Below are 10,769 nucleotides of genomic sequence, written 5' to 3'. Positions count from 1 at the left end.
ACAAAATGGATGCAGGGGTGCTTGGGGGCTCAGTTGGTTAAGTGACCTACTCTTAATTTCAGGGTCGTGATCTCAGGGTCATCATCTCAGGGTCCTGAGAATGAGCCATGCCTGGGCCTCTGTTCTGAGCGTGGAGTTGCTTAAGATTCTCTCTCCCTCTCCCTCTGCACCTATTCACATGCACGCACTCTCTGTCTCTCTTAAAAAAAAAGAAAAGGCGGGCGCCTGGTTGGCTCAGTTGGTTAAGCGACTGCCTTCGGCTCGGGTCATGATCCTGGAGTCCCGGGATCTTCGGCTCGGGTCATGATCCTGGAGTCCCGGGATCGAGTCCCATGTCGGGCTCCTTGCTCAGCAGGGGGTCTGCTTCTCCCTCTGACCCTCCCCCCTCTCATGTGCTCTCTCTCATTCTCTCTCTCTCAAATAAATAAATAAAAAAAAAAATCTTAAAAAAAAAAAGAAAAGGCATAAAAAGGATGCAAAATTTCCCTAAGCATTAAGGAAATATGAATTAAAAATAATTTAATAAAGTATTTCACTAGACAAAAATTTACATTTTAAATTTTGCAAAAAAATTTAAAAATCTAAAAATAATTTTTTAAAAGATTTTTTATTTATTTACTTGAGAGAGAGAGAACATGAACTGAGCGGGAGGGGCAGAAGGAGAGGGAGAAGCACACTTCCTGCTGAGCAGGGAGTCCAGTGCAGGTCTGATCCCAGGCCCTTGAGATCACAACTTGAGCTGAAGGCAGAGGCTTAACTGACTGAGCCACCCCGGTGCCCCCAAAATCTGAAAATAATTTTAATCTAACTAGTATTTTTCTTTTTTAAAAAATATTATACAAGGCAGTGATTTAATTTCATTTATATTCAACTGTATATCCAATTGCGCAGACTACATTTAATGATAGTCACTGTTTTTTTTTTTTTAAAGATTTTATTTATTTATTTGAGACAGAGAGAATGAGAGAGAGAGAACACATGAGAGGGAATAGGGTCAGAGGACGAAGCAGACTCCCTGCCAAGCAGGGAGCCCGATGCGGGACTCGATCCAGGGACTCCAGGATCATGACCTGAGCTGAAGGCAGTCGCTTAACCAACTGAGCCACCCAGGCGCCCGATAGTCACCGTTTTGATTTTAATTACTAATGACCCCAGTCATGCCCTTTAGTCTCTCTCTTATGTGCACACAAGCACACACATATATGCACACATGCACAGACATACACATACACAAAGAGAACTATCTTTTTTCAATTTTCTAAGCTACTGATATATTCTTTCTATTCTCTCAACTTTATCATTTGTCCATTTTGTACCATTTGGGGGAAGTTTTTATTTCTCTAAGGGTCAGCTTTATCCATCTTCAAAACTTTTCAAAACTTTATACTTACAAAAGAATACAAAAACCAAATTGTTAAGATTTTTGAATGATTGTAAAGGAAATGAACTGAAAACTTCACAGGCATTGTTTCAGCATTTGCCTTATTATCTACAGCATCTTTAGGCTATAATTTATCTACCTTAAAACATAAATAAGACCACCTCAATAACAGAGTCCTCTTTAGCAAATAAGCTATTTCTCTGTACTTCCTAATAAGAAAATCTTTGAAAGAGAAGTCCATATAATTATTTTTCTCCTATTTTTCTTTTTGGAATGACTCCAATGAGCCATTTTTCACAAAGTTGATTGAATGAGATTTTGTCAAGGATAACAATCACCTGGAAATTATTACATCTAATGGATAATTTCTGACTTCTCATATAACTTCACCTCTGAATAGTATTTGATACAATTAGCTACACTTTCCTTCCTGAAGCCATATGTTTTTCTTAGTTTCTAGGACATTATACTCAATTTTTCCTACCTCACTGGTTACTCCTTCCATTTCCTTTGCTAGATTCTCCTCATATCCATGATCTCTAAATGTTAGAGTATCTTAGAGCACCGTTCTAGGCCCTTTCCTCTTTTCTATCTCATCCAATCTCAAGGCTTTAAACACTGTGCATAAATTAACAATTCTCCATTATTTTTTACTGAACTTTTCCCTTGAATTCCAGACTCATTTATCAAAATGCTTACTAGATCTATATTTTGATATCTAATAAGCATCTCAACTTAAATCTGTCCAAATCCTGATGCAATGTCCTTGTGCCCAAACCAATTCTCCTTAAATTTTATCCAGTTCAGTAATTGGCAGTTTCACAGAACTAGTCTGTTTCTCATTGCCCTCATTACAAATAAAAGCACTGAAAAGTTAGTTTTTACAATCATTTGGTTTCTATTAGATGGCAGAAAATACCACTCTTTGAAGTAGTGGCAATCATAAAATCTGATTATCTTTTTATACCTGTTTGTCTTGATGATTCTCAGATCTCTAGGCATCTGGGATACAAATGACATTTAAAATTGTTCCCAATTATTGATAGGATACTCAGTGCTTTTTATCTTGTGATCGGTATTCAATTTTGTTAGTTTTTCCCATGACATCATAATTAAAAATCTCCTTACAACAGTAAAGTACTTAGCTTTTTACAATGTCCTATTTATAGTTGTGCTGGTTCTTTTGTATCAGCGGAAGACATTTTAAAACATTTGGAGATTATTTGTACATATAAATTTGTTATTTGTACTATAGGAATAGAAAATATAAGCAAATACTTATATTAGATTAATTACAAAGAACTTTAATTGTTTTCACAACAATTGTATAAATGAACATTAACTGTTGGAATGTGAATGGACATGGAATGAGAGGAATGACTTCTGGCTTGTCTTTAGCTTTATACCTCCTTATAATCCTGATGTGAAATCTAAGATATGAAATTTCTCCTTGTTTTTAAGGTATTGGGGAATTTTCATAAAATGTACACAAATGAGTCAAATCAATATGGAGGAAAATCTTCATATGTTAACCACCATTTGATAATATGTGTTAAAGTTAACCCTGACCCCATCCACAATATGACTAGAAATGTATTATAGATAACATCATACAATAAAGTAGGGGTAACCCATCAATAAACTCCTGTAAGTTTACCTAGATTCTTGGAAATTTTAATGAGATTTCCTCTATTGTATGAGTACAACATATCTTCTAAACAAACAGAGTACAACATATCTTCTAAACAAACAAATTGGATATATCTTTGCTTCTTTCTTAAAACAAAAAGTAATTTGGATTATAAAGTCTCTGAATTTAAAAGAAATACTTGCTCATAGAGATTAAAAACACTTGAAGATGTTAAAAAATCTAATCGCACATGCAGATTGAAAGGGATGAAAAAACATGTACCATGCAAATGAAAGTGAAAAGAAAGCTGGGGTAGCAATACTTATATTGGACAAAATAGACTTGAAAACAAAATCTGTAACAAGAGAGAAAGAAGGACACTACATACTGATAAGGGGAACAATCCAAGAAGAGGATATAACAATTGTAAATTCTATTCACCCAATATGGGAGCACCTAAATACATAAAGCAACTGTTAACAGACACAGAGGAAGAAACTAACAGTAATACAATAATAGTGGGATACTTTAACATCTCTCTTACATCAATATATAGATCTTTCAGACAGAAAATCTACAAGGAAACAGTTACTTTGAATGACACATTAGACCAGATGGACCAAGCATATATACAGAATGTTCTGTCAATAGTGGAATACAAATTTTTTTCAGGTGCACATGAAACACTCTGCTGTATACACCACATGTTAGGCCACAAAACAAATCTCAATAAATTAAAAAAAAAATCATGTCACACTTTTTTTTCCAACTACAGTAGCATAAAAAATAGAGATCAATCATAAGAAAAAAACCTGGAAAGAATGCAAATACATAGAAGCTAAATAACATGCTACTAAACAACAAATGGGTCAACCAAGAAATCAAAAGGAAATTTAAAAGAATACATGGAGACAAGTGAAAATAAAAACACAACAGTCCAAAATCTTTGGGATGTAGCAAAAGTTGTTCTAAGAGAGAAGTTTATGGTAATACAAGCTTAACTCAAGAAAGAAAAAATTCAAATAAACAATCTAACCTTACACATAAAGGAACTAGAAAAAGAAAAATAAACAATACCCAAAGCCAGTAGTAGAAGGAAGGAAATAATAAAGATTAGAACAGAAATAAATGAAGTGGAGACTAAAAAAACAAAATGATAGGAAAGATCACTGAAACCAGAAGCTGGTTCTTTGAAAAAATAAACAAAATTGATAAACCCTCAGCCAGACGGTGTTGGGAAAATTGGACAGCCACATGCAGAAGAATGAAACTGGACCATTTTTTTACACCACACACAAACATAAACTCAAAATGGATGAAAGACCTAAATGTGAGACAGGAATTCATCAAAATCTTAGAGAAGAACACAGGCAGCAACCTCTTTGACCTCAGCCACAGCAACTTCTGGCTAGACACATCTTCAAAGTCAAGGAAAACAAAGGCAAAAATAAACTATTGGGAGGTCATCAAGATAAAAAGCTTTTGCACAACAAAGGAAACAGTTGGCAAAACCAAAGGGCAAACTACAGAATGGGAGAAGATATTTGCAAATGTTTTATCAGATAAAGGGTTGTATCTAAAATCTATAAAGAACTTATCAAACTCAATACCCAAAGACCAAATAATCCAGTCAAGAAATGGACAGAGGACATGAACAGATATTTCTCCAAAGAAGACATACAAATTGCCAATAGACACATGAAAAAAATGCTCCACATCACTCAGCATCAGGGAAATACAAATCAAAACCACAATGAGTTACCACCTCACACCAGTCAGAATGGCTAAAATTAACAAGTCAGGAAACAACAAAAATGGGCGAAGATGTGGAGAAAGGGGATCCCTCTTACACTGTTGGTGGATGAATGCAAGATGGTGCAGTCACTCTGGAAAACAGTATGGAGGTTCCTCATAAAGTTAAAAATAGAGCTACTCTATGACCCAGCAATTGCACTACTAGGTATTTACCCCATAGTTACAAATGTAGTGATTCAAAGGGGCACCTGCACCCCAATGTTTATAACAGTAATGTCCACAATAGCCAAACTATGGAAAAAGCCCAGATGTCCATTGACAGATGAACGGATAGGGAAAATGTGATATATATATATATATATATAATGAAATATTACCCAGCCATCAAAAAAAAAAAATCTTCCCATTTTCAACGATTTGGGTGGAACTAGAGGGTATTATGCCAAGTAAAATAAGTCAATCACAGAAAGACAATTATCATATGATTTCACTCATATGTGGAATTTAAGAAACAAAATAGAGGAGCATAGAGGAAGGGAGGGAAAAATAAAGCAAGATTAAATTAGAGAGGGAGACAAACCATGAGAGACTCTTAACTATAGGAAACAAACTGAGGGTTGCTGGAGGGGAGGGAGATGGGGAGATGGTGTAACTTGGTGATGGGCATTAAGGAGGGCATGTGATGTAATATATAGAACTGATGAATCACTGAACTCTGCCTCGCTAACTAATAATACATAATATGTTAATTAATTAATTTTAAAAAATTAAAAAAAATCTGTTCCACTTCTATACACTAATAATGAAGGAGTAGAAAAGAGAAATTAAGAAAGCAATCTCATTTATAATTGTGCCAAAAAATACCTAGGAATAAACTTAACCAAGGAGTTCACCTGTACTCTAAAATTTATAAAACACTGATGGAAAAAATTGAAGATGATAACAAAAAATGGAAAGATATTCCATGTTCTTAGATTGGAAGAATGGATATTGTTAGAATTCTCATCCTACCTAAAGCATTCTACAGATTTTTTTTTTAACAAGAGAACAAATCTACACCTTTATTTACTTTTCATTAAATTTAAATCCTTGTGGTGAGTGCTGTGAATTGTGTAAGACTGTTGAATCACAGATCGTTACCTCTGAAACAAATAATACAATATATGTTAAAAAAAAAAAAAAGAAGAAGAAGATAGCAGGAGGGGAAGAATGAAGGGGAGGAAATCGGAGGGGGAGACGAACCATGAGAGACGATGGACTCTGAAAAACAAACAGGGTTCTAGAGGGGAGGGGGGTGGGAGGATGGGTTAGCCTGGTGGTGGGTATTGAGGAGGGCACATTCTGCATGGAGCACTGGGTGTTATACACAAACAATGAATCATGGAACACTGCATCAAAAACTAATGATGTAATGTATGGTGATTAACATAACAATAAAAATTAAAAAAAAAATCCTTGAGGGGTACAGCATCACACAGATTCTGTGGCCAATGGGTTTAGCAGGAAGGTTGCTTCGGAATTTGGCACGAACCATGCCACTGTTTCCATGAGCACGAGTTACTTTTCCCTAGATTACTCTGGTTTGGTTTGGCTTGCCACCAGGAGTCACTGTGTTGTTCTTTGCTTTGTACACATAAGCACATCTCTTGCCTAGATAGAATTCCGTTTCGTCTCGAGCATAAACACCTTCGATTTTAAGAAGATTTCTGTGCTGCCTCTGGTTCCAGAGACCCCGCTTATAGCCAGCAAAAATGGCCTTGGACCACAGCCTTCCAGACATTATTTGGCATTATAGGAGTCCTGCTCCCAGCAGGCCTCCACAAACTCCAAGATGGCAGAAAAAGAGCATTCTACAAATTTAGTGCAATCCCTATCACAATATCAACATTTTCCACAGGACTAGAACAAATAATCCTAAAATTTGTATGGAACCACAAAAGACCTCAAATAGACACATCAATCTTCAGGAAGAAGAGCAAAGATGTGAGTATCACAGCCCCAGATTTCAAGATACACTACAAAGCTATAGTAATCAAAAGAGTATAGTGGCAGCACAAAAATAGTTACATATATTAGTGGAACACGATAGAGCGCCTAGAAATAAACTCACACTTACATGGCCAATTAATCTATAAGAAAGGAGAAAATATACAATGGTACAATGGAGAAAAGACAGTCTCTTCAACAAATGGTGCTCGGAAAACTGGACAGCTACTTGTAAAAGAATGAAGCTTGGTTGACCCATTTGTTGTTTAGTAACATGTTATTTAGCTTCTATGTATTTGCATTCTTTCTATTTTTTTTTCTTATGATTGATCTCTAGTTTTTATGCTACTGTAGTTGGAAAAAAGGTGTGACATGATTTCTTTTTCTTTCTTACCCCATACACAAAAATAAACTCAAAATGGATTAGAGACCTAAATGTGAGATCTGAAATCTTAAAACTTCTAGAAGAACACATAAGCAGAGTTTCTTTGGAATTGTTAATAGAAACATTTTTCTAGATATGTCTCCTGAGGCAAGGAAAACAAAAGCAAAGATACACTATTGGGGCTATGCCATAATAAAAAAATCTTTTGCACAGCAAAGGAAACCATCAACAAAAAGACAAGACAAGGTACTAAATGGGAAAAGATATTTTCAAATGATATATCTGACAAGGGGTTAATATACAAAAGATACAAAAACTTAAACAACTCAACATCAAAAAATCAAATAATCTGATCCAAAAATGGGCAGAGGAAGACATACAGATGGCCAACAGGTGAATGAAAAGATTTTCAACATCACTAATCATGAAGGAAATGCAAATCAAAACCACCACGAGATGTCACCTTATACCTGTCAGAATGACTAGAATCAAAAAGGCAAGAAATAACAAGTGTTAGCAAGGATGTAGAGAAAAAGCAACATTTGTGCACTATTAGTGGGAATGCAAACTGATGCAGCCACTGTGGAATACAGTATGGAGGTTCCCCCAAAAATTAAAAACAGAAATACCATATGATTCAGTAATTCCACTGCTGGGTGTTTACCCAAAGAAAACAAAAACACAAACTGAAAAGATACATGCACCCTAAGGTTTATGGCAGCATTATTTATAATAGTCAAGATATGGAAGGAATCCAAGTGTTCATCTTTAGATGAATGAAGAAGGTGTGCTATATCTATCTATATATATGATATGATATGATATGATATGATAACTATATATATAATGAAATATTACTCAAGCATAAAAAGAGATCTTGTCATTTGCAACAGCATGGATGGAACTAGAGGGTGTAATGCTAAGCGAAAGAAGTCAGACAGAAAGATAAATACCATATGATTTCACTCATATGTGGAATTTAGAAACAAACATAAAAAATAGACAAACAAATTACAGACTCTCAAACACAGACAACACATAGGGGAGGTGTAGAAGGGTGGGTAAAATAGATAAAGGTTATTAAAAGTATTTATTGTAATGAGCACTGAAATAAGAATTGCTATAGAATTGTTGAATCATTATATTGCGCACCTAAAACTAACATAAAACTATATATTCACTATAGTTCGATTTAAAAAGTTGAAAAAAGAAGCAAGAAAGGTATTCAAGGCCTCAATATTTGAAATTGTTAAGCTAGAATTGGCATATAAGATTTAACTGTAGATATATGTATCGGTTATCAAAATTCAGCCAACTCCTAACAGAACTCCTAACAGAACTTAGGAATTTGACTCGGCAGTGTAGGCCCTCAGAAATATCAAATCGAATTGAAGAAACTAATGTGTGGAAGCTACTGTATGTGTAGATTGTAATTTTTTTTTTCCCTATAGTAGAGCTGTTACTCAAGAATCAGGCTAATGCTCTGCAGGAGAGGGCCATATAGAAGGAGGAAGAGGAGTTCAAGTCACCACGACTGATGGTAAGGAGGGGAAAAACAACAACAACAACAATAAATCTAAGTAAAGGAATTCAAAATTTTATATAAATTTCATAATAAATAAATTTTATAATAAATAAATTTAGCTTCAAATGCTATACAGAGCCATCCCTTTAAAAAAAAGTTTCAAATACTACCCTGAACTATAGCCTTGGATTTTTTTTTAAGTTTAGCCAGGAGATAAAATCACTGTAATTCATAAATAAGAAGCAAAGAAATTCAAGTTAATATCTAGCTGACAAGGAGCTTAAAAAATATGATAATTTTTAATAGGTTTATGCAACATTTGAAGATTTTTAAAACTATACCCTATTTCACATGTAAATACAATAAATCACATAATATAAGTTCAGGAAAATATCTCAAAGCAAGGTAAATCTCTGAACAAATTTAATTGCTTTAATAATTTTTGTTTAAAATACATTTCTCTCTGATTTTATCAGAGTATAAAAATTAAGTGATTGTATTAAGTCTGGGTCTACTTTTGTTCTCTATACCAATGACCTATTTTTTCATCCTTATGCAAGAACCTCCCTCTGTCTTGATTACTGTAGCTTTATAATCAGGTACTGGTGTTCTAACTTTGTTCTTTTTCAAGATTGCTTTAGAAAATCTAAGTTATTTGCGTATCTGTATACATTTTATAATCTGTTTATCAGTTTTACAAAAAAGGCCAACTGGAATTATAAAAGATTTCATTGAATCTGTACAACAATTTTGAGTAACTGTCATCTTAACAATTTAGTCTCCAATACATAAGCATGGTTTATTTTCTCATTTATTAAGGTCATTTAAAGTTTTGCTTAGCAAAAATTTGTAGATTTCAGTGGATCAGTATTCCATATCCTCTGTTAAGTGTATCCTTTCTTATATTTTTGATGTTGTGGATGAAGACAATTAAATCATCCTCAGCAAAATGACTTTTGGCTGAGCTGTTAAATTTGCCAGGTTAACAACCAGTAAATGCTCAACTGCACTCACTGGGTGGGGATCAGTAGAGCTCTTAACTAAATGTACGTTTACAGCAGGCCCACACTTTACCTATTCTCCTCCATTTAACCATGTCAGAGAGCCTTTTTGCTCTTGGGTCATGCTGTTCTTCCAGAGAATGAACTTGCTTTGCCTATGCCTGAGTGAGAAATAAATATGTGCGGCCTTGTAAATGCTGCTTTGATGTGGTGTGTTTTCACATCCCATACTTTAAAAAAGGGAAAGAGATATTGCACCAAGCTGCAGTCACAGCAAAGGACCGGTGGTACTGTAACAGACATTTTGTAAATAAAAATTTTTCTTATAAGTTCCTTTTTGATTTGTTTGCCAAGTATATATAAAAATTGGTTAGTTTTGTATGGAATCTTATAACTTTGCTAAACTAACATACTGTTCTAGTTTTTGTTTTGTAGATAGCTGTGCGTTTACTCTGTCAGTCATGTCATCTAGGAATCCAAACAGTTTAATACACTGCTTTCTGAAATTTCTTAAATCCCTGGTTCAGGTATCCAATTCAGTGTTAAACAGAAATGGGGAGAACAGATATTTGGTGTTGTTTTCAACTTTACAGCTACATTTTTCAATATTCTACCATTAATTAAGTATATTGTTAACCATAGATTTTTTCTTCTATTTTCTTCTGTCTCTTCAGCCCTCTTTTTCTTTAAACCACACTTGAATGCCTGCAATATTATCATATTGGTCATCATATTTTATTTATTTTATGTATTGCTAGAGTCTACTTGATATTTTGTTGTTTTATTTATAAGTTATTTCATAATTTTTTGTCAAATTTTTGTTAGGTGTTTTATAAAGATTACATTGGCCCCCGAAAACAATTTAGGAATGTGTCCTTTGTCTAGCTGGAAAAGATTGCTGTCGTTTCTTCTTTAGATTTATTGAAATTGTAATTTACCAATGAAATCATTGTTGTGAATTTCTTTATGGGAAGCTTTTGGGAATTAATTCAGTGTATTTTACAAACATGAAGTTGTTTGGATTTTTATTCATCATGTGTTGGTTTTGGTCATAGTTTTCAAGAAATGTATCCATTTCATGAAAACTGTTAATTTATTGGCATAAT

General features: G+C 34.2%; 1 pseudogene; it reads right to left on the bottom strand.

Annotated features, from left to right (window-relative positions):
- Positions 1-6,222: 6,222 nt before the first annotated feature.
- On the bottom strand, positions 6,223-6,546 carry LOC110585917 (annotated as a pseudogene).
- Positions 6,547-10,769: the final 4,223 nt, after the last annotated feature.

The sequence above is a fragment of the Neomonachus schauinslandi genome, chromosome 3, assembly GCF_002201575.2.
Source record: "Neomonachus schauinslandi chromosome 3, ASM220157v2, whole genome shotgun sequence".
Taxonomy (NCBI): Eukaryota; Metazoa; Chordata; class Mammalia; order Carnivora; family Phocidae; genus Neomonachus; species Neomonachus schauinslandi.
This window is presented reverse-complemented; position numbering and strand designations above follow the sequence as displayed.